Genomic DNA, 25,525 nt, shown 5'->3' with positions numbered 1-25,525 from the left:
TTCAATTTCTACATCAAAAAGGGTTTATTAATATGGAGCTCCACTGCAGCTAATGAATGCAACTTCACACCCTCATTGCTCAAAGCGCAGTCCGCCATCTTCTTTCTATTTAAATGTAATTTTCCGTGCTCATATCAAAGGATCATCTTTATTTATTTTATGCTTGCTTGTAGGTATGTTATGTGATGCTTGGAGACGGTAGGAAAAGTGCTGGAAATACATACATATTACAAATGTACCTACAACTGCGTTGGCTGTCTGAAGATTTTTCTTAAAGTAGGTAATGCACGTGTGCTTTGGTGCATGTTAATGATGTTGATTCGATCGTCAGATGTTTGACAGACCAAGTGCGAAAAGTTCAAAGTTGTTAGTTTAATGTCAGAATCGGTGGTCAAAGTTCTTTGAATAAAAAAAAGTTTGGTACCTATAAGACATTAAATAACTTAAAAAAAAACATAGCAATTACCATTACTTGAGCGATTACCTCAATTGACTTGCCAAATTAGCAATCCAAAAACTTATTATAATTAACACATTTCTTCATTTATCCCCTTCTTTTAAGACCTCACAAGTAGTCCAAGATCTATTCCGTATGTAAGAAATTAACTTACTCCTTAATCTAATAAGGAACCAGATGGTTGCCCAAAACTGCCAAGGGATATTCAACACTAGCTCCTCAGCATAAGGTTTCTTTTCGAATGGGGTGGGGGTTATTATAGATGCACCCCCAAAAACGAGGGTAACGACTGAAGTTCCAATGAAGGTAATTGGGGAACTCCATGTGAGGAGCATTTATCTTCAAGTTAAGTGCTAGTTTTATTAGAAGACTGGCTATTCCTCTTTCGGAGGTCTTGATTCGGCCGCAGAGTTATTGAGTTAGGTCATTTGGGGAACTTTTTGGAAGCCTTTTTTTTATCTGGTCGGGTTTAATCAATGTTTGGTGGATTTTTTTCGTATTTTCTATTTGGACTTTTCGGTTTAGTAGCGTGATTCATCGTGAATGATATTTCATTTAGCACTTCTGCGCAGATGTAGGTCAGAGCTCAAGATTTGTGCCGATAACTTTAGTTGTGCCCACTTGATTGAGATTGATATTAATAAAAAAATAACATGAGGGTATGTTTTCAACCCCCGACGCAAAAACGACGGGGTGTTATAAGTTTGACGTGTCTGTGTGTGTGTGTGATTGTGGCATCGTAGCTCCCAAACGGATGATCCGATTTTAATTATTTAAAAAACCGGCCAAGTGCCAGTCGGACTCGTGCACGAAGGGTTCCGTAAATTACAGTTAAATCAACCTATCTCAAAAACTATAAGAGATACTTTGATCAAACCAAAAATCGTTGAAAGAGTTAATTAGCATGCATCACCTCTATTTTTTTTAGAATTTTATACCCCGTAGTTATAAAAATAGAGGGGGGGGACATACTTTTTACGACTTTGAGAGCTGATATCTCAAAAACCGTTCACTTTAAGAAAAATGTTTTTTAGAAAACTTTATATCATTTTAAAAGACCTTTCCATTGATACCCCACACGGGTATGTACATCGAAAAAAAAAATTTCATCCCTCAGTTACATGTATGGGGGGCCCCACCCCCAATTCTTTTTTTTACTATTTAGTGTCATATTTTTGTAGCGGTTCATACAACACATATTCCCATCAAATTTCATCACTGTAGTACTTATAGTTTCCGAGTAAATCGGCTGTGACAGACGGACAGACGGACAGACGGACATGACGAAACTATAAGGGTTCCGTTTTTGCCATTTTGGCTACGGAACCCTAAAAAACGTAAAACTTCCTTTAATTATAAGTTTTCCTCCTTACAAATAATTAGTCCAAACAATGCAAACGACAGTCTTTTCAACCTAGTTTTACTCTGAAATTCTGCTTACCTCAAAGACAAAATAGTGCCGTGAAGTTTGTAATGAAATGCCAACGCTTGAAATTAGAGTGCATCTGCTTCGGACAACTTAAATCCGTTTTAAGGATCATTGTCTTTTAAAATCTTTAAGACCGGTGGCTAAGCGGTGCTATTTTACTCAAGAACTTAGTTTTTAATCGACTCTTCAAAAAGGAGGGTCTTCATTCGGATTTTTAGTTTTTAGTAGCGTTCTGACTGACTGACTGATTAGAGTAGTTTTTGTTTACATTTGTATAGGTAATAGAATACGCATAAATATAACCTACTAACTGTTTTCCCGAACATTTGCGTCCCGGGGGATTTTTTTCCCGTGCCGGATAAAATATAGGCTATGTTCAATGGGCAGAACGTACCTTCCCAACAGTGAAATAATGTTTTCAATCAGTTAGTCAGTCGTTTCGGAGTCTTTACACTACAAACAAACAATCAAATCCTCTTTATAATATTAGGGTAGCTGAAAATATTTCCCTGAAATCAGCTTTCCAGCTACATATAAAACCCGCGATACAACATCACATTTCGTATCACAAATGTGTGGAAGCAACATTTGACATGTAGTCTGTTTGTGAAGCCAGTAACGAGCAAGCTGCTATCACGCTCGTTATAAAATTAATTGTGTTGAATAAGTATGTTTGCTTTTACAGCACTTTCACACTGAGGAATATCGTACGTGCGGTTAGGGCAAACAATTGACAACTGAGAGGATGACGTGTGAAACCGCGTGACAGGATTTGCTCGGAATATTCGTGTGTAAAAAAGCGAGCGGAAATTTCGTTGGTGTGAAAGTGCTATTAATGGTTTTTATTCGTGACTTTTTTTTTTGTTTTTACGTTAGTAGAATAGAAATCGTGATAAATATAACACTTGATTTCAGGAATCGCTTCCATATAACCTTTATATCATGGAGGCACCATCTTGATTTACGTTTTAAAATTTTTAGAACGTTAAATAGTATGACATCCTATTAATTGTTTAGCTTCCGGATTAATTTACCTACCAACTGTCAGACTCACCAATTCACCAGTTCAGTCTTCAATCCTATTACACAATAAGATAGGTATTACAAAAGGTACGCAACAAACAGTAACCAAATCCTTGCTTAACACAGAACCAGTTATTCCTAGATGCGGCTCAAAGGGTGTACATTCAAATATCAATCGTAGTGACGTACTACACAGGACTAATCGGATTATGTGCCACATCTAGAAGTAACTGAGCTTTGCTGCTCGCCTTTGCAAGTTGGGAGCAAACCTTGTCAGTTCTGTATAGAACAAACGCTTTCTGTAGAGTGGTTCTGAGAAATTCTGATAACGCAAACACAAGCTGTAAGTGACTTTAAATAAAGCAAAAACCTTCCAAATGCGAGTCGGAATCGCGCACGGAGGGTTCCGTACCATTATTTATAAAACCCTCAAAATATTTTATTCTAGTTTTCAGTATTTGTTGTTAAAGCGGCAACAAAAATACATCATCTGTGAAAATTTCAGCTGTCTAACTATCACGGTTCATTAGATACAGCCTGGTGACAGACGGACGGACGGACGGACAGAGGAGCGAAAACAATAGGGTCCCGTTTTACCCTTTGGGTACGGAACCCTAAAAAAGAGGTTTCTAAGATAAATAACACACTCAATTACCGTTAGATAAAAAATGTTCTAGTTCATAAAAATAGGAATTAGGCATTGCCATAACAACAGCACAACAGTGGCAATATAGCATGACTTTCGGGTACACTCCCGGTTGGCAACTATGAGGAAGATTTTTTGATGCAGAGCGTTATTTCTGACTAAAACTTGTCCAAAAAAGAAAAATCGTCTCCAGGGCCTAATCTCTCAACCGTCACATAATTTAACTAGCTCCTGGCAACGGCTTCACGTTTCCGTATCCCCTGGGAACTATTTCGCGCATCCAGATAAAAAATACCTCATAGTCTTCCGGGATAAATGAGCTACTAACATTGTAAGAATACTGCAAATGGGACTAGAAGTTCCTGAGAACAGAGCCTTCAAACAAAAAAATAAACTTTAAATATAGGTATTAGCGACTCGCTCCGGCTTCGCACGGGATAACAGTATTTCCCCATTATTCAATGACTGTTATTATACATACAAACCTTCCTCTTTAATCACTCTAGATATTTATAAAAAAAACCGCATGAAAATCGGTTGCTTAGTTTTGAAGATTGCGTACAAAGGGATATAAGGACAGAAAAAGCGACTTTGTTTTAAACTACGTAGTGATAGCATTATTTCTCATAATTTAGGCATCATCACGTAATACCAAAAAATAATTTGATTCACCAGCTTTATCAGAAAACCTACCTGTTTGTCATGTGGTAGTAATTACAGCCACACAATGTATTCGCAAGTTAATCTGGCCACGTATTAAATATTCATAGCTTGGACAATGAGGATATCGTGATTGACGGACGGAGAGCCACTTACTTGTGTTGCCTTTACGAGGGTCGTAAAAAATGGGTTTAGTGGGTATGGGCTTTTGAGGAGTCGGATGAAGGATGAAAGTCTGAAAAGACTTATTAGTACATGTCTCGTTAAATAACTTTGCTAACTCAGAGGAGTTGGCGCTTGTGATGTTATGATAGGTATGTTGAATGATGTGCTAGCCGTTTTCCCGCCGGTTTTACCCGCGTTCCGTGGGAACTACTATCCGTACCGGGATAAAATGTAGCCTATGTTACTCGGAAAGAGTGTAGCGTTGCAACTGTGAGAGAATTTTTCAAATTCAAAAAAAAAAAAAAACAAAAGAACAACAAAAAATATATTTTATTATGTTTTTTAGTACATGTGTCATCAAATATCTTTGCCACTCTGAGTTGATTCATGTGACGTTATGACATTCACGACGTAGAAGCAAAACATTACAGGTCTCAAGAAGTAAAGTTTGCAGCATACGGGAAGTCGACTTATTTACACCTCAGTTCTGGAAAGAATGTTTTTTCTTAAAATTGTTATCAACAACGAAGAATATTAATTTCACCATAAATAATTAATTGGTCTTAACTATAACAAGTTCTCATCCGGCCTATTCAAATATATATATTTTTACTTACAACAGTCTTACTTTGTAGAGCTATTATTTTTTTGCAATTAACTTTGTTTGTGGTTCAAATAATTACTTTCTCTTCTCCGTTGACTCCAAATTAATTGACAGCACTTCAGATTAATGAGGAAGCTTTTTTATACCGGTACAATTATTTACAAAATGTTGTTTTTCTATTGAAATGGTACTTGGTATACTTTTATCTATCTTCTGATGTAGTTAAGAAACATGATCCATTGATAGGGAAACCTTTTTTAAGGCCTGAATTGTAGTCACTGAATGTCCATGAAGCCACTTTTCCCAGACAAGAAAGACTAACTAAAACGAAAGGATATTTTTGCAAAATGATAAGAGATAAAATAAAGTAAAAAATCATTACAAAAACATTCGATTTCCATCCAGCTTTTTCTATAGAAAACACGATCACATTACAACAATAATAAAACCTATTATATTATACAAAATTGTGTAACAATTTCTATACTTTCATACCGTCTATTTTTCTTACAAAATAAAGTCGTTTTACGTATTATTTTTATTCAAGAACAGCGTCGTTAGATTTCGGGGGCACGCCGTTGCCATGGCAACGTAATTCCCGTATAATCCCCTTTATTTTAGCTTTCATCCCCTCGCCTTACCCCCGCGTATATTATCCGTCAGCCCTTGTAAGGGATGTCTGTCACACCGTTGTGGGTTTTAGAAAAGAAATAGTTATTTATTGTTAAAATTATTTGTGGTCGATTCTTTTGACGAAAATTATATGCTAGAATAAAAGCTTAAGATTTTTCTAAAATTAGTGACAGTATATTTTGTGTTTTAATAAGAATTAAAAAGCGGAATAAATAAAGTCTTTACATTTTTTTATTCCGTAGATTTTACCGTAGAATTGTCGTTCTAATTACTGTTAAACCTACATCAGTTTTTTTATAAATAACAGTGAATATTATATTAATCAATACTTTACTAACATTGTTACACATACAAGACAATGAACAAGGAAACAAATTATTTACTTTAAAAACTATTTCTTAAACCAATAATTGTTTGACACACTTAACTTACACCGATAAGAAAACATTAAAACTGTCATAATGACATTAGATACCCTTTAGTTAATTAATTACCCAACAATGAACAAAATAAAGTGTAAAAATGAGTGATTGTTACCACACTTTATTGAAGTAATGATAAACTTTGACACTTACGTTATTTAGTTTTTCTAGACCAATTGATTGTTTATGTATTTTTAATATATTGTTATTTATTTTGTTTCAGATACCACAATAGTTTAGAAGGCGATGCCTGTTGAGGAACATAGGTAAGACAGTTTTTTTAGTAATAGTTTTGCAATTTTTAATTGTTGCTGTTTTTCTTGTATACTATTCAGTTTATTGCGATTTTTAATATATTTGGAAATAATCATCTGTGTAGCCTTTTCCCCACTAAGATAGGGTCAACTTTCTAGTATAACTGGATGTAGCTGAGTACTGATTGATATTTGGAGTGTTTGGTATCTAATAAATGTAATCAAATTGAGCCATAAGTTAATTAAATTAAGCACTATTCACATTCTGAGCTGACTACATTCTCTTACCAGATTTTTTAAAAATTAAAATATTAAACTACAGTAACTATACAATATTTATTCTACCAAAAACTTCGGTGTAAATGCATCCCCACCTTCAAGTCGGACCCAAGAATTTGTCTATTGAAATGCCCCTTATATTTCCGTCAAACGCACCCTATGTTACACTGCAGTGCATTTTGTAACCCCAACAAAATGCACTTTAGCGTGATCGTAATTTCGATTTGAAATTTCGGTATTATTACACTGCGTGGCATTGAATAGGGAACAGCTGTTGTATCGCATGGTTTTTGAAGTTTGTTTGTTGTTATTGTTTGTTTTTGCCCATATTATTTGACAGTTTTGTATACAGTTTTAGTGTTTATAATGCCAAAATTAATGGCTAGTTTCATTCGTCATATACTGGACATTATTATAAACTTTTTGCTTTGATACTATCTTCTTTGCGATTCTACATGATCTTCGCATGCTGTTACTGTATGTATCAATACATACAAACTGTAAAACCATACTATTTTTAAAAAGAGTAACCATGGAGTTTCTTGCCCGTTCTTCTCCATAGGAAGCTACTTTTGGAATGGGCAACTAGAATCAAACTTAGTTATATTTTTGACGTTCATAAATGCTTGTAAAGGCCTAAATGAAATAAATGATTTGACTTTGATATTTAATTTATTTCTTACGTTTATAAACATGGAAGAATTTACACTATTCATTTTAAATATGCCCGTTAAGGCCTAAAAGTAATGTTACAAAATAAACATTTACTCTTGTAGTATTAATTGCCGTAATGTTTTAATTCATAGTATAAGATATGGGCTGATAAATATGTATCGTAATTTTATTTGTGTGAAACGCATAAATCAATGAGTTTCGGATAAAGTGCATACAATTACGAATGTTTTCCATTCGGCTCGCTCCGGGTGATAAATCAGTTTTAATTTTATGTAGATAATGGTTTACGGGGTAATTTGATGATGTATTTATTCGTTTATTTGTAATTTTGTTAAATATCTTTATGATAATGGGACAAAAATTTCCTTATAGTATTCCTCGATAAATGGGCAAGATACATATTTCTGAAAGAGAAATATTTAGAAAAGAAATTTTTTATATAATTTTGGAGAAGTAGTTCCTGAGATTACCTCGTTCTTACAAACAAAAATTTGGTTAGGGGCAAGAGAATAGGTAATGATGGCTATTAATGAAATCAATGTCTTCTGCATTCACAATAATCTTACTAAGACCCATTTTCAACGACGACATAAACTTTAGGTTTTCTTAAAACAACTGTTTACTTTGAAAATGTAACTTGAAAATGCGTAGTAAAAAAAACTTCGTCGCGTCAATAATTCGACACCCTTTATCCGTTTTTGTAAAGTAGGTAACCCAAAACCTCTGGTAACAACTGCTCGATATTAACGATTCGTCTGATATTTCGATATATTTCTTCGAATGCACCGTCGTTGGTGTCCGTTCGTATTTATTGTTGAGTTCCTGTTACACGCTTGACAAATGTGTTATAAACAAATAGAGTATGTTCCTAGTATTTGCTATAGCATGTCCTGAATCGGATTCTATTATTAGGTCTGGTGTCTTCATACTAAACGGTCAGCCTATAGGTAGTTGGTCTACCGTTTTCACTTTAAAGGTATCTCCATACCGCTTTATGAGCCCGATCAAGCTATCAGCTGACTAAAAGTTTGAAGTGTGTGTAGGCTCCCAGTAAATTTAGGATTATAATTATACTGGTTACACGGGAGCTACTTACCGTACCTGGATAAAATTTAGCCTAAGTCACCTGAGGAAGTGTTACGTCTTTCAGTAGTTTCCGAGCCTGTAAACAAACACAAAAATCGTCTTTATTATAGGTATTAGTATAGATATTTCTCACCCACACATTCATACATAAGAAATAAGAATCACGTGCCCACACCTGAATTCCAATTTACCTCTCCTACACAAGATACATGAGTCCACAGCAGTATTCCCAGTTAAACCTACCTATTTAAAAGCTCGAGTTACCAGTAAACCGTGGAGCACATTATCGGTCACGGCGTCCAATCTATTCCTGTTTACACGTGCAGGGCACACGTGCGGTGTCAAACACCTCTGACGGACGCTCGGACGGACAAGTCCATGGTCAATTTTATGTTGTAACTAGCTTTTGGCTGCTTTGAACTATCCATTAATGTGCAAGAACAAGTAGTTATTCTGATAACTACCAACTACTATTATAATTGCTGCATTCACTTCATAAGTCCTAAGATTCCGCGGACAAATGTCACAGGGTCGCACATTGACATAGTGCATAGTGAAGTGCTACTAACATAGTTTTCAGTTTTTATATACCTACTAATAATTTTGTACAATATAATATGTATGTTTGTCTTTAAGGTATATATCTATGGGCCAATGCAGCCTGAAAATAAAGGATTTGATTTGATAAGCATTCGTATACTAAACTTAAAGTTTAGCATTTGATATACCTATACCAACATCTCAAGGCATTCCGCATGTGGATAAAAAGTAGCCTTTGTTATTTTGAGGTATATTTAAACTATGTTATTGCCTTTCATAAAAATACATGTAGTATTTTTTGCGTGAAAGAATTCCAATCATAACAAACACATTTTATAATATTTTGTAGGATATTATTTCTTGGCAGAAATCTGACGTTGTGGGGTGGTGCATGTAAAAAACATACTTTTCTTTACCTTATTGCTATCACATAGAACGTGCTTACATCAGCATATTTTTTGACAGATGCCAACTTTCACCTTTTCTCCCTTCTTTCTTGCATCTTATATTTCGTTTTCCTACTAAATGGCTTGAAAATACAGACAACTTTTACATACACCGTTCACAGGATAAAACTATTGAATTTCGAAACTGTTTCAACTATCTGAACTATCTATTACTTTTGGATATTGCGTGTCTGTTTACCATAGGGTAGTAAACTCATACAGAACCAATTCCTAGTATTTATAAAAATATACATATTCCGGACTATCGGCCGAACTAACACTGAAAGTCAAATATTAACTTTATCGTAACTGATAGAAGGGATTCATCGAGTATTTGAGTTTTGATAGCCGTAGCTGCCTATCTACAATTTACACATTTGTATTTACTTGTGTCGATAAAACATGGATTTATCGGTTAACTGTTAGACGATTATTATTCATCCCTTTCAATCGGCAAAAAAGGAGGTCCCATGACGATGTCCTCCTAGCTGATTATCGGCTACGGCGGCTGTTCTCATGTAAGGAGATTAGCCAACTGAGCAGGCCATTATAGTGCACAACATTTGCGCAGACACATGTGCATTCATTCACTCTCATAGCCCGATCTGACGGCAATCGGACACGACCGGAGAGAGACCGGGCGCAGGTCCGACATTTACGTGCTCTCCGATGCAGTGGTGTATCAATCACCAACTTCCAGTCTCCTGGCTGCTTTATGAAAGTCTTCTAAAACCCACAAAGCGATTTCGGGCTGACTCGGGAATCGAACCCGAGACCTCGTGCTCAGCAGCACTTGCGGCTGCTAGATCTAAGAGGTAGGTCCCATGACAATATTAAGACAAAAGACTTTTTGAATACACACAGACAGAACGATGACTCAAGACTATATCAGATTTTGAACAACACACAATCATGTTACCCTATTTTTGTCCAAACATGTAACCCAGACTCCAAAATACTTATCCTAACCAGACATCAACTGAAAATTACATGCTACCCACGTTCTGAACCTATTTTCACGTTTCAGATATTCTAAGATAGAGCCTAGGCCGAAAATAAGTCTGACACGATATAAATCTTAGACAATTTGCGTTTTGAATTTTAATACCGTGATTTAAATAATGACCCGAAAGGCTCAAATGGTTTATCATGAGAACAGACCATAATATTTTTTCTTTGTTGCCTGCAATTTTCTCAGATGGTTTTTATTAAAACATGGGGGTGTTATGAAGGTGATTTTGCGTGTAAATGAGTCTTGATATTTTTAGGGTAATTCTGAAAAGCTGTGTGCAAACTTAGATGAGTTTGATCAGGGGATTATAACTTTGTTTTTGAAGTTTGCTAAGGTCATCTTGTATAGTCTATATAGATATTTGTAAATGACTATGCTATTCATGTTTTCTATCTATTATATTACTATTTAAACTACAAATAGTTACTTAAACATTTTAAGAAGTCTGTCAAGTATATATAACCTAATCTTAATAAGTATTCCTCTCAATGGTTATCATCAATAAAATCTTGGCTTTACTCAGTCTCCATGCTCATTAACCGGCCATTGCCCTATCAATAGATCAAGATATAGATGCAAGAAGTACAGTCGTAGACGTTAATCGACTAACATTATCTTCGCAATTTTGTAGTTAAATAAAATATGATCGCGATTAGGTGCACTACAAATTAAACATAATTTCCAACAATTCTACCGGTTTCTCGTAATTCACAAATGCGTGATCCTAATAAGTTCGTTCATGTCAGCCGAATCAAGTCAATTGTTAGACCTAGACCTCTTTAAGGATCGGTCGGTAGGTTGGATCCCTAATTGAGTACTGCCTCCCCCTCATGGCTGCGCGATTTGGTGGTTTCCCAGCGGCAAGGTTCGCCACTCGATCTTCAGCAATCCGCATCCATTGCGTTCTCGACGACCAGATAGTCTGTCCATCTAGTGTAACCTAAAAAGATTAATTGAAATTAACAATGATTAACTATACATTTATTCCATATTTTTTTAACATTTAAAATACCACCAGTGGCCAACTGATTCCAGTTAACTGTACCTAGAATCTGCGACTGCCTACTGTCCGCGACTGTACTTAGAGTATTGCCATCGACCGGTAGAGATAATCTACAGTTTTTTATTGTTTTCAATGCGGATCGGCACGTGTAGAACAGGTTTATTTGTCAAGATAGTTAAAGGAAGAACGTTTAATAAATGTTTTGTTTTAATTTAGTGTCTATCTTTAGGCGGGAATGGGTTGTTTATATTATCGAAGATTTTATTTACCTTGGTTCGTCAGGTTGTCTTATGTCATACAAATGGTTCTTTTAATCTTTATGCTTCAGGTTAGAGACCACACTGTAGACAAAAAACATCACACGAAGACAAATCGTTTTAGTTACCCTATAACTCAAGAACGCCTGAACCGATATCGGTGGATATTTGTTGGGAGGCTTAGAATGTATAATACGGGAGTAGAACATAGAGTTATTATTTTAAGTACTGTAAAAAAATTACATCATTATCTGGGTGCGGAAGTGGTTTTTTTGGGACGCGAGGTAGTAGTATATAAATTCAAAAGTACACTCAAGCTATGAATGCATAAGTTTCTGAGAAAACTTTACGAATAACAGTTGAAAGTTGCACACTATATTACTTGGATGCCACTTCGCAACTATTTGAACGTTTCCGAACGTTTTTCGGTATCAACTACGTGAGTTTGGTCCTTTATGGTTTTGCAGTTTTTGATGCTTATTATGTTTTTTTGAAAACATGAATATAGTAGAAACGTCTACTGTTGTTGCAAAATACTCTTAACCGGATTTTATATATTTTTATACTTTTTTGCCGATGAACCTTTCTAATAAACTTTTTCAAATTAAGACTAACTAATTTTATATTTTTAACGACAATTGACCAAACCGGTTTATAGTAATATGCGAGAAGATAAGCTCGTGAAAGAAATCTCTTTGTTAAATGTGAAGTGAAGGACCAATCAAGCAAATGGTTTGATCAAGACAAGTGTCCACCCGCATAACGAAAATCACAATTTTAATTCTCCTTGAAAGGGATCCTTCAATTCTGTCCCCCTTCAATAAATGTTATTAATCCGTGTCTATACCTATCTCCTAATATTATAAAGCTGAATAGTTGGTTTCTTTACTTGAACTTGCTAATCTCAAGCTTTAGTGGACCCGTTTGGAAATTCTTTCAGTGTTATGCTAGCAATACACAGACCGCTAGCTATCGACCGCCCGAATCAGTTGCAACTGCTCGAGCGGTTCGTGTATGTGTGTCCACAGAACTCTACAGTTCACTGTGCAGTCGACAGCTTGAAGCTGTCGCCCCTGACTGCTTCAAGCGGTCTGTGCTTTGCTGGTCACTGTTGTTACTGTTACAGCCTTTTTTATCTTCCCACTGCTGGGCACAGAGGTTGATTCTTTACCCACTAGGCCACCATTCTTTACACACAAAGCTTTAGGGTATGTTTACACCGATGGAACGCGAGTGAAACCACAGAAAGGATCTAGTTAAAATATAGATCTGGTAAACACTTAGGTATAGCGCGAATCGAAACTTCTAGAACTCAGGTTTTCACTAAGTTATAATGACTAGGTTTAAGTGTAAGTCTTCTTGTTAAAGTTAAACTTTATATATGTGCCTGAAATGGAAAAACTTGAGTACGGCTGTAAAATACGAGGTATACTTTCAGTTGGAACCGAATATCTATTTGTAACTGATTCTAGGGAGGCTTTTGAAAGAACTGCTTTATTAATATCGTATTGCAAACGGTATCGGGTTATCCGGGTAACTTTTTTGAGGAGGTCATAGAGGCAGTCATTCTATGTTAAACATAGATTCTCAGCTGCATAAAGATAGATTGGAAGTCAGCTCCAAATGTTGTTGGCATAAGGCTACGCAGATTATGATGATGTGTCGTTAATTTATAATGGTTACTAACATACCAATAGTAAGAGACAATTTAACGTGCCTTCCTGAAACATGTTGGAATTCGTTACGACATAAATGGTCTTTCATCCTCGACCCGACCGCGCCAAACGTTGCTTAACCTTATGATTGATCCATGAGCTTATTACCTACTTACCACGAGCTAAGATGGTTTAAGTTTCTACCAGAATAATAATTCGCTCTTAATTGGATCCCTGGTACTTAAATTTTACACCCGCTATACTGGAAACAATTTTGATACAAACATCAAATCCAAACCCTTATCCTTGACTACATACCTACCAATACCTGTTCTATAATAACTCATATTTACTACCAAAGATTAATCACCCATAACTCGGTAATCACTTGGGGAAGTTGCCAACGTCTAAACGTGCCCCGAACTTGTATTTTATGATGTCAACGAGAATCTTACAAACGTAACAACACTATAAATATTAGACTCTCTCTTGCAGGAACCACTGTAGACGTTTTTGAGATGCTAGCAATTTTTGTGTCATAAATACTAACTGGGTCGTATGCTTTTCTGCTAAACAGTCCTGAAAGAGACTACATAATTATTTGTATTACCTATTTATTTTTATAGTTAAAAAAAATAAATATTTGTAAAACCAGGTTAGATATGTTTTTTTTTACAATTGAAAATACAAAAAAACACCATCAGTAAATAAATTTTAAGATCTCTCACAATTTCAGCAAAAACTTTTCATAAAATAGTAAAAAAATACCCTTGTTCTATAACATACGACAATTCTATGGTAATCCGATTTCACATGGATGTCTCAAACATATTTTAAGATTTACGTAAGAAAAATAAAGGGTTCGATAAATAGATTCAAGGGTAAAAGTAAACCTTCAAAATGTATTATTTACACAAAGGAAAAACTCATAGTTAAATGATAAGGGTTATTTTTAACTTGTCCCTAGTTTCGCCTACGCCGTGATAAACAACTTCGAGTAGGCGGGTAAAATGTATCTTGCTAAATAAATTGGCTATCCGACAATGAAATAGTTAGGTATTCAAATTGGACCAGTAGTTTTCGATATGAAGGTGTTCAACCAAACCAACTTATCGAATGAGCAGAGATAAAATATTCAGGAAGTATCAAGTTATTCTGAGACTGAAAACAGTGAAACGGTTACGTCAAAAAGTCAAAATCATTTATTCAAATTAGACTGAAGAACTTTGTACTTGTTTGAGATTGATTCTGTACCTGATTGCTATAGGGTTCCGTATTTTAATTTATCTTTATTTCTTGTAGGTGATTCCTGAGATTCTCTTTTGGTTATATTTTTATCGATGCTCGAAGACACACTCAATAAGCATCTTGGATTTTATTTAAGCACTCATCCTCCGAGCCTTTTTCCCAAACTATGTTGGGGTCGGCTTCCAGTCTAACCAGATGTAGCTGAGTATACTAGTGCTTTACAAGGAGCGACTGCCCTATCTGACACCCTCAACCCAGTTAACCGGGCAACCTAACACCCCTTGGTTAAACTGGTGTCAGACTTACTGGCTTCTGACTACCCGTAACGACTGCCAGCTGAATCTGACCGACAGCTGAATCCGGTTGGACTGGAAGCCGACCCCAACATAGGCTCGGAGGATAATGAAACTCGAAGACATTCTTGGAATCAAAATCAAAAATATCGGAAATTGTTGGCCCATAATCATATTCGTTTTGATATTCCCGTATGGAGTAAATTAAGGGGCATGTTTCGAAACCTCTTTACTTCAAAAACTTTACTAATTGAAACTTGAGGAACTCATTACACAAATACACTCTCAACAAACGAGTGTTTTCACGTTATTAATTATTAAAGTTCATTTACACCATAAGGCTGGTATTTTTCATCCATTTGTTTCAAACTAGCATCTCCTTCTATTTATATAATCCTAAGTTCCTAGCTCTGGCTTAGAACTTAGGATGACAGAAATTGGATGTTCATGTGCTTTTAATTACTTAATTATCTAAGCTACACATAAAAAAATCTGAATGGAAATTACCCTGTTACAGCCTTTTTATCGTCCCACTGCTAGGCTGCGGCCTCCTCTCACATAGAGAAGGATTGAGCATTAATCACCACGCTTGCTCAACTTTTACTGAACCTACCCCAAATACAGTAAATACTAAACTATAGAACAAATAGTAAACCAGTAATTACTTTAACCAAAACCTGTCGATAACTGTCGAAAACAATAGCAAAACGGACATAAAACATGATCTGCAATAAAAACCGCAACCATTTGTTTTATGTTACAAACGTTATAAATCGTTACACAGGAACAGTTAAAAATATTGATCGTTTTCATATCTGTAGTTTGATGTATAGGGATATTTAAACTGTAAACCAAATGCTTCAATATAAAAATAGAAGATATAATAAGAATAAAAAGATACAAAAATAGAATTAAGCCATATAAATAAAATTAACCAAAAGTCACTTCAGATCAAAGAATCTATAACACAATTAAGATATAACAGTTAAAATTTAACCTCCAACATGGCGTTTTAAGTAAATTTTCTGTATAAATAGCAAATATTTACAGTTTTCCTTCTGAATGCTGATAAAATCATGAAATATCGTATGTACATAGCAGGAAAATATTATTTCACGAAACATTAAAGTTGAGAGAGCACATTTCCACGAATAAGTTCGTACCTTACCTGTAACGGCTTAATCGAATTTGTTATAATTATTATTTTAAACCAACTCTGATACAAATCAACAGTACCGGTGTTATTGAATCAGTTTATTAAAATAATAGTTTGAAATGCGTTATCGTATTCGATATTTCATTTTCAATTATGCAGACATTTAATCTATGCATGTATCTAAATTAAATGTTATCCTATTTGCTATACAAAACTGTTAGAGTAAATAAACTTCCTTCTGGGCGATGATTAATCATTTTCAAAAGTAATATAGGGGGTATTATGACTCTTTATTTATATGCAAATATTTAGGGTTGATTTAAATAGTAGAACCAAATTCTTTGACTAGTAACTTCCCCAGAAATAAATTCGAAGACCACAGATGTCTCATAAGTAAGTATGAATAAAAACTGGGGCAGTAAAAGTTAAACGAATTCAATTTACTCAAAGAAATACATTTAACATTCAATGTTATCAAAGTAATTGATATACGAAACTGAACAACTAAGTCAGCCTCATCAAGTTGCCAGTTTAGAAAGTCAACCAATCAGAACGCTCTGTTTTTCTTAGCACTCAAATACAAGACAAACTCGCAACGAAGCGACTTCTTAACTTTACTTGAAGTCATTACAGACTCGAAGTCGCTACAGAAGGCACTCCTGCATAGTGGCAAGCCAATAAAACTTAGTGTCGAGAGGAAAATCAAATAAGAGAGACACTTGCCGTGAACACAATAAATAAAATCATAATGAAATAACGACGCTGCGAGCCTCACTAAGTGCAATATCTCCCGCCCCTTTGAGGGCAATGAAGCTACGATTTTATTTATAGTGATATTTTACGGTGCTCCGGTTTAGTGTTGAAAGCCTTGAGGGAAAGATTTCGGCTAAAACAACCGAGGGACTAGTAGATAACGCTTTACCCCAGTGTACACAAGCTTTGCAGCGTCAGTGTCTACAATATCAAATTTGCGGCTGTTTAATCTCAACGCTTTCATATAAAAGGTTACGAATATTATACTATTACTTAGTTTTGCTACTAAGCTTCAACATTTTCGTATAATACCTCTGGTAAATTCCCGCCACGTTTCATTTACAAAGCACGATTGCGAGGATTATCTTGACGAGCCAACTGATTATGAAAGACGTGAATTAAAGTAACGAAATGGCACCACCATTAAAAATAATGTTGGGCGTATTTTAGAGACCCAATTTAAGCAAACGAGAAAACGTAGAACAGAAAATATTATATTTATAGCTGAAATTACTTTGAACGGCTTCTACGTTTCATCGTCTTTGTACTTCATGTTCCGTATATCCTTGATAACATGTACTTGGAAATGCGTAGGAACTTCACGCGTTAATGATGTAGACTGAGGGAAATTGACAAACTGTGTCAACGTAATTTAGTATGACGCAGGAAGCTGAAGAAAACCATCAAAGATAAAAGCCTTCATGACATTAATAAGCCATTACTGTGCACTTAGTGCAAACAACATGTAGAGCATCAGCCTAAAACTTTCCAAGTGACATTTCTGTATATCCCGTCGCGGCCGGGACCCGCGAAATGCTGAAACTTCCAACAAAACACCCGGAGATGACCCAAAAGTTCTTTTTACTATCGTCATAAAACCTTCGGCCATAAATTGATATCTCTCTCCTGCAAACTTTCCAAGTAACACCGCAAAACCTCTTCGGAATTTCGTTTCGATACCTGTTCAGATTTTTATAGGTGGTTCTAATTTGTCGGAATCACCAGCCATGGAAACTTCCTTGCCACCTTAAGCCTATTTTCGGGCGAATATTTTCGGTACCGACAAGATTAATTGGCAAAGTATTGAGAGCAAAATCGTCTTTGTTCCGTGCTAGGAACGGCGTAAATGTCGGTCGTCGGGTATATTAATAATCTGCAAACTACGAGTAATCAATTATAACAGATGTTTGATTGTTTTCTGCTCCGCAAATAAATTGGAGGTTAATTCATTCGACATCTGAAGGGAATTATTAGTACCGTTATTAACAAGGGGCAATAGAAATACTGTATGAATGAACGGTTCGGCGATTGTTGCCAGATGGTTTTCATATTTTCTGAAATGTTTATATTATGGTGTTAGCACGAACAGCCATTACTAGGGACTTCAAAGCGCACATCCGCTTAATACTAGCGATCGGCACGCATGCGTGAAAAGATGAATGAATGTGGACAATGTGGAAGAGGTGCGAGAGGCACGTAGCTCTTTATATATGGGGTCCCCGTAAACTCATGGGAAAACGCAGGAATTTCTATTATTTGCTGCGACATTTTTACACATGGTTTTAGTAACATCCGTTATTTTTTAAGCAATGCCTGCCGTAGCGTACACCATAATACCATTTCAAGACTGACAGAATCAATTTACTAAAAAAAGGACCACCCTTTTGCGTTCAATCGAACCAAAGGACGAAAAAGCACCTAAAATTCAGCTTTAAAAATCCCCTGCACGCTGAAACACGCAATTTGCGAAAACGTCGTCTTCACGAGTATTCAATAAACTGAAGGCTGCCAATATATGGGATCGATCTCCTATAAAATGGGGCCCGAGGCTCATGATATGTTAAATTCATTTTGCAAACAACTCGACACCGGGTCTTAGAGAAGGGAGATAACAAGGTGTATCGTTGACCTCAGATAACAAGCCTTTGGACTTTCTTTCTATTAGAAATGTAAATTGATTTGGTCCTTCGGTACTTTGTTCGTGGAATTTAAGATTTGGAAAGATTGATAAGAAAATAGTAAGTCCTTTCCGTAATAAATGGCATTAATACTTTGAGTGGAGACTTATGCTTCTGGCGGCAGAACTTAATGGAAGAAAAATTCTTGGAATTTTGAATATTAAATATACTCACATTATTCTCAATTTCTAAGTAAAACAACAGTTTCATGTTATTCCCGTAAAACTGAGAAGAAGCATTAATTTTTATTCTAGGAATAAAATTCCATATTGCTAAACAAATTGTTTGCTCAGAATATTTTATCTTTGCAAATGTAAGGAAAACCATCAATTTCCAAGAATCGATTTGTCTGACTCGAGTCACATTACCTGTGCTTCCTTCATCAGTCATTTGCGAAAGAAATGTGTTATCTATGGAAGATTGTGAACTGGTGAAAGAGCTTTTTTTTATGTAGCTATCGATATACTTTTTATATTTTCATCAAAAAATGTGTTATGAGAGTTTTTTGTAGGTAGAATAAACTATCCTGTAGTGGAGATCAAAAAAGTCGAATACTGATACGGTACTCGTCAACGTCTGTTAGATTTTTTGTTAATCTATGCATACATATAAGATGCTTTTTTTGTTCCTTATTCTGTATTTTACCACTGCTGGGCAAAGGCCTCCCCATTTTGTCTCCACACTTCTCAATCTTTCGAGCGTTGCCACCAGTAAAAATGTTCCTAACTCATAATTTTATCATATCTTTATCACGTACATAACCAAAACACACGTGAAATAAAAGTTCAATAGGAAAAAACGAGCAGTTACTCAGCAATTTGCACAACAATTCTTCTCCAAGCATTTTCCCTGGCCATTACCATTTCTCTATATTCAAAAGAACTAGCTCGTTAGTGTGCCTTTGTCCAGCAATTATCTTTTCTCCTTCAATTTACTATTATTGCGATCAATTTCGACTGCGAAACTGCGAAAATGTATGTACCTATTACGGAATATAGGTAGGTAACTATGTATATGTATGCAAAATTGTAAAAGTCAGTTGTAGAATGAATATTACCTTTGTATATTATTTTATAACTGTCAAAACGATGTCTTACCAAAGGTGCATATATTACTTTTTTTAGTTTTTTACCTAAAGAACGGTTAAGCAAATATAAAAGTCTGTTACTCGATAAAATATAGTCCTTACAACATAAAATTGAGGTTATTATTTTTCAGCAGTCTGACATTTTTTGCTCACGTCAAACTAAGCTCAGGTGAAACAGGTAAAGGCGAAATATTTATAGGTATAGTCATAGCTTGACAGCCTAGTGAACGCCCGAGGCACATTTAAGTAGTGTCTTGAAGGCTATTCTAATTTACTGTCTAGGTCTAACCATAGTTAAGTTCACAATGTCTTTTTGTAGGAGAAAAGTAGAACACACTGACAACAATAGTGCAACGCCCACGTCTTACAAATGTCTGTCAGAAAATCCTAGTTAGTCCTACAAAAATCGGTTCGATTTATCTGTCCTACAAGAAGTCTGACGTGGGGGAGTATCCTCAGTCAAATATGTAGGGGGACATATTCGCATTCCATATTTAAACCATTTTTGAATCGCCATTTATCTAAAACGCATAGCACCTTCTCCCTATAGACAGCTACAATCAGACACTTAAGTAAAAGCTATACTAGTTACTTCACAACAAACTACTCCATACCATTTCAAAGGCTTTTACAAAATATAAGTAGCATAAATCACGCCTTTGAGAGCTGGCTAATGAAAACCATGGAGTCGCCTGCACATGATTACACTGAACCGTGTTGCCGCATTAATTAATAATTTTGTGGACTTGAATGGACCATCCTAGTCGGATGGTAATTTCCATAAGAATTGAGTTCATAGTTTTTTGTCTGTACTATGTATAAAGGTAGTTCATGGAGATTTTCGAACGAGTATAATTTAAGTTGTAATGTTATAAAATGTAAGTTTTGATTGTAATCTATTTGAATATGGTATTATTGAACGACTTCCCATAAAGTAGGATGTTCATATTTTTATTGGCATAACTATAATTATTTACAACCTAACAGCATAGTTTGTAAGAGCTCAATAACCTTACATGAAAATAACGCAAACCAAGTAATTTCTACCTACACAATACCCGTTTAAATAAAATTATTAATAGGCACAACATTTTACCTAAAATAAACCACAGTAATGGGAAGAGGTTTTTCTAAAATTAAACTAATCATCGATACTTAATAAAAACATATAAATAGACAATACGAACAGAAATAAAGTTCTCTGTTACGTCAAAGACTAAACATACCTATTCTTTAATACTTTTTAATAACTCTTTATTTCTCTTCACAAAGTTACCTTATAGACTGATGCTCAGAAAGCTTTAATAATAATTTAAAAAAATTTTCATTATATTTTTTTTGTATTAAATTTAGTTTTTTCTTTTTCGTTTCAGATGTGAACTTGTCTCGTGACTGAAGAAATTCTTCATAAAAATAAGGTAAGTGTTTATCTAAAAAACGAACAGTAAATCAGAATAACTTTGTTCTTCTAATAATTATAGTTATTTTCTACTTTTATTTACAGGTTGAATAATTATCTCTTCCATCAACGTACTTTATATATACATAGTTATCGGCATGAAACTTGAGCTCTGACCTACATCAGCAGAAGTGATTTATTAGCAAAGAACCAATCCCGAGTGACGGCTATGACGCGATGCACTGCGGGCCAATCACCGCTTTACCCCGCCCCTGCGCCTCACTCCATACCACAAAAGGGACACAATAAATTACTTCTGCGCAGGTGAAGGTCAGCGCTCAAGATTCGTGCCAATGATTATTATACTCGTACCAGTAAACCGTGTGTAGGACCTAGTATAATACATTAAGATATTAAAAGATATCGAAGCGTACACGACACCCATCTCGGGCAGAAATATGTGACAATTTGACTTACGATACAGCTAACATTACATACGCAGAAAGGGATCACATTTTTACAGTCCTAAAGTATGTCTCGTACGTCTAATGTTTTTAGGGTTCTGTAACGAAATTGCAATGAAAAATCGATGCGATGAAGCTAAGGGTAAAAAGTAGGCTTATATTCGTCAGTTTTGTCACAGATGATTTTTTATTTAATTTTATAAATAAGAATGAAAATATCCTTCCCATCACTGTTGACTGAGGATATGCCCAGGACGCTGGTAGCATCGTCACGTTGGCTAGCTATGCACTTTTTTGTCCAAAGTAATATCATATCATATCATTTATTGCATTCCATAATGTACATTTGGTGGAAAATATAAAATAATAGAGGTAGTCACAATTATGGACCCTGATGGGCACAGCAAATAGTTAGAAGAGAGGAAGGCGTTTAATGTAATATAGTAGGTAGTATGTAGTATATTATTTAAGTATTTATTTATATTATAATATTGCGTATATCTTTGTGTAGCATAACTTCGTTTTATAGTTATTTTTCTTTATATGTTGTTTTTATTAATTTTAAGTTATTTCTTTATCGGTAATATACTCGTTGATTGTATAGTATGCTTTTTTTATTAAAATTTGTTTTAGTGTATGTAGGAACTTTGTGTCACTTGTTTCGTCCTTGATTTTGTTGGGTAATTTATTATATATTTTGATGCACATCACGTAGGGGCTGTTGGAGTGTAGTGTCATGTTGGAGGTAGGTAGCATCAGCATATTTTTGTGTCTCAGTGATCTATTGGTGTGTTTGTCTCCGCGTTTGGTAAAGAACTTTGAGTATCTCCTAACGAATTTACATATTTCTAATATGTAGATGCTTGGTAATGTGAGTATTTTGTGTTTTTGGAAATAGGGTTTGCAGCTGTCTGTTTGTTCTATGTTTGTTAGTATGCGGATTAGTTTCTTTTGTAGAGTGAAGAGTGATGGTGCGTCGGTGCTGTTTCCCCACATGATGATGCCGTAGCTGAACCAGGAGTGCGCATATGCGTAGTAAGTACTTAGAGCAGTTGGTAGGTCCGTGATAATAATATAATAATAGCCAGTGATATTTATGATACTAATTCATAAATACACACGTTTAAACAGCAATGAACGGACACAAACATAATTAGGTGTCTATTTAACAAAACTAGAAGTTTGAAAACCCAACACATTAATATGTATATTTCACTTTCATAGCTCAGAACCGACGCTATTCGAGCCCAACGCACACTTGGCCGTTTTTTATGCCTGACAAGCGAAGCCTGATTACTTTGAGTGGCGTACTAGAGTTTTTTTAATCCATTAGTTTTGTACTGTTTTCTGTTCCAAGCCAAGCTTAGTCAGACTAGCTTTTTTGTGGATTATCATAAAGTTTTGTTTGCAAAAACTGAGCCAGTAAAAGTTAACTGGAATTTTGGTTTAGCAAACTGGTTTAATAGTGTTGGTGTTGATTTGAATTTAACTGTGTTTCTCGGTTAGTCTACGGATGGGTGAATATACCTACTTGGGTGGTTAAGTTATTATTCTTAAGTATTATCGCTCCCGTGGTCGCCATTTTGAGCTGATTTCTGATCGTTGTAGCCGATTTACCGCGGTTTTACCCGCGAACACTTGCCGGTTTCTCGATAAAATTAAGCCTATGAAAGAGTGTAGCTTTCCAAAAGTATAAGATTTTTTTAAATCAGTGTAGTAGTTTTTGATTTTATCCATTACAAACAAACAAACATACAAAGTCTTTCTCTTTATAATATTAATACAGAAAAATTCAAAAATCTGTTCCAGCATTTGCTCTTGTTTCTTAAGCCAGCTTGCAGAATACGCGTTACACGTGACTAGTGTAACATAAGAAGTGTTTGCTTATCGATACACTTAAGTTCACTTCGCACTCCACTAGTTAGGAAAGTGAGAGTGCTAACTTTCTCTGTACATTATCTATTTGTGCTAAGTGCAGTCTTGCTTAATCTTGTTCTGTGTTATTAAGCTATTCAGTTTACTGTTTAAGTAGTTTATTGGTTGCATTACTGTTGAGCGTTTTATGTTTAAATCTTTGGTTGGGATATAGTTGTTAAATGCGATATGTCATTGCAATCCTATGGTTGGTTACATGATGTCACTATGTTCACCACTTCTATATTCACACGAGTATAAAAATCAAACATTTACTTCTTCTCTGTTATTGACCATTTACAAGTTTTGAGCTGTGGCCCTGGTTAAAGATTTCTCCTATAACGAAAGTGTTTGATTTTTAAGGTCAACGGGACAAAGCTAGACCTCTTTCTTTCTTGAAGACAGGCAATAATTTACTTAGTTGATCACAAGTGTCCCCTATTGTACGTAGGTATAGGTCTACATTCAGGCATAAATATCTTCTCTACTAATAGGTATTTTAATCTGTCTCTAAATTCCACAACGGCCATTAATAAATCCCTGAAGAATCTATCTAGGATCGCTAAAGGATTATATGAGAACGGGCAACCTATTTGCATTATTCATGAACAGCGCAGCTAAATGTAGGTATTATCGAAAGTATTAATTCTAAGCGATCATCTTAAAGCCTTCTGGCAAGGGCGAATGGAGAAAATTGAAGATTAGATAGATAATATTTCGGTTTATTTGGAACTATAGCTTTAGGCCGCCGTTTCACCCGTGTTTCATGTCGACTGCTTCGCGAATCAGGATAAACTATAGCCCCCTCCCGCTGTGGGTTAGCAACGGTGAGGGAGTGTCAACTTTTACTAACTAAAAACCCATCGTGTTTCTTCGTAGGCCTTTTATGTACTAGGGCCGCGGTAACTCCTTCGAACAATCCCGCAGCCCCGGCAGGCTTTGGCCTTCAAATAACCTTTTATTCGTGTGGTTTTTCAAATCGGTCAGCGCTGAAAACCAGCGCTGTTGTCTCGTGCCTGCGTGTGCGAGACACAGCATTATGCTGAGCGTTGCCCCTTTTCACGCATAAGTGACGCAGCTGCAGCGCTTTTCTTTTTTGTTTCACTGTTTGTTTTGTCCATTGTTATATTTGTTTGTATTTGTGTGTGTTTGTTTTCTGCGTCATTTGTGTGTTAAATAAAATGGTTTTTCTTTCTTTCTTTCTTTCTTTCTAGATCTAGAATTATCCCGTACATCTTCACGAGCTTAACCACTTTATAATATTAGTATAGACAGACTAGTTTTGCAAAATAAAACTAATGCACTTTGTGTTTTAGCTTCCTCGACTAGAATGGAGCTTGCATTAAAATGATTACATGTATCTCGATGCACGCTTGCATATGAAAATCTTTTGTAGATATTTTATACTCCAGTCTTTATAGTGAACTGAAAATATGCGGGCTTTAGAAATATGTTAAACGTGATGCTGTCTACGTAGACTTGGACTCGGGCTTCGCTTATTTTAACATTATTATTTGGTAAACGCAATTGATCTTAACCTCAATGAATGTTACTATAGTTATCGGCACGGATAATGAGCTCTCGGCGAAAGAGTGGGGATCGCTTTGCGCACCGTACACTTATGGCAATAAACCAATAAATCACTTCTGCGCAGGTGAAGGTCAGGGCTCAATATCCTTGCCGATGAACAATTTTTTTTTAAGATTGCGATATGGTTACTTTCAAAGGTCAATGTAACCATCCTCTGAATAAATGATAAGCTAGAATCCAAACTTTCAATACGAATATTATATTTATAATAAATAGCATTCGGTTTTGCCTTCACTATCAATACCAAGTCATCAGCATCAAATAAAATATCGATTATCCTTTTATGATTAAAACCCAGTCAACCTACACACGACCACCTATCTTTCCAAACACATTTCAGCTCCGCCTATCACCAAAAATGTTCCTTTCAGTCCTCCTACATCACTTTAGGCACTTACTATCATAAGGGTGCGTCTA

General features: G+C 35.5%; 1 protein-coding gene across 2 annotated transcripts in view; it reads left to right on the top strand.

Annotated features, from left to right (window-relative positions):
- The window catches only part of LOC110373547 (uncharacterized), a 248,659-nt gene that overhangs the window by 130,442 nt on the left and 92,692 nt on the right, over window positions 1-25,525 (top strand). For both annotated transcript variants that reach the window (XM_064039424.1, XM_064039423.1), the window contains exons 2-3: window positions 6,263-6,305; window positions 21,115-21,159. The gene's annotated coding sequence lies outside the window, so the exon portion shown is untranslated. The remainder of the gene's footprint in view (window positions 1-6,262; window positions 6,306-21,114; window positions 21,160-25,525) is intronic.

This window comes from Helicoverpa armigera, chromosome 19, assembly GCF_030705265.1.
Source record: "Helicoverpa armigera isolate CAAS_96S chromosome 19, ASM3070526v1, whole genome shotgun sequence".
NCBI lineage: Eukaryota > Metazoa > Arthropoda > Insecta > Lepidoptera > Noctuidae > Helicoverpa > Helicoverpa armigera.
The sequence above is the reverse complement of the archived record's forward strand: the minus strand, read 5'-3'. Positions and strand labels throughout refer to the sequence as shown.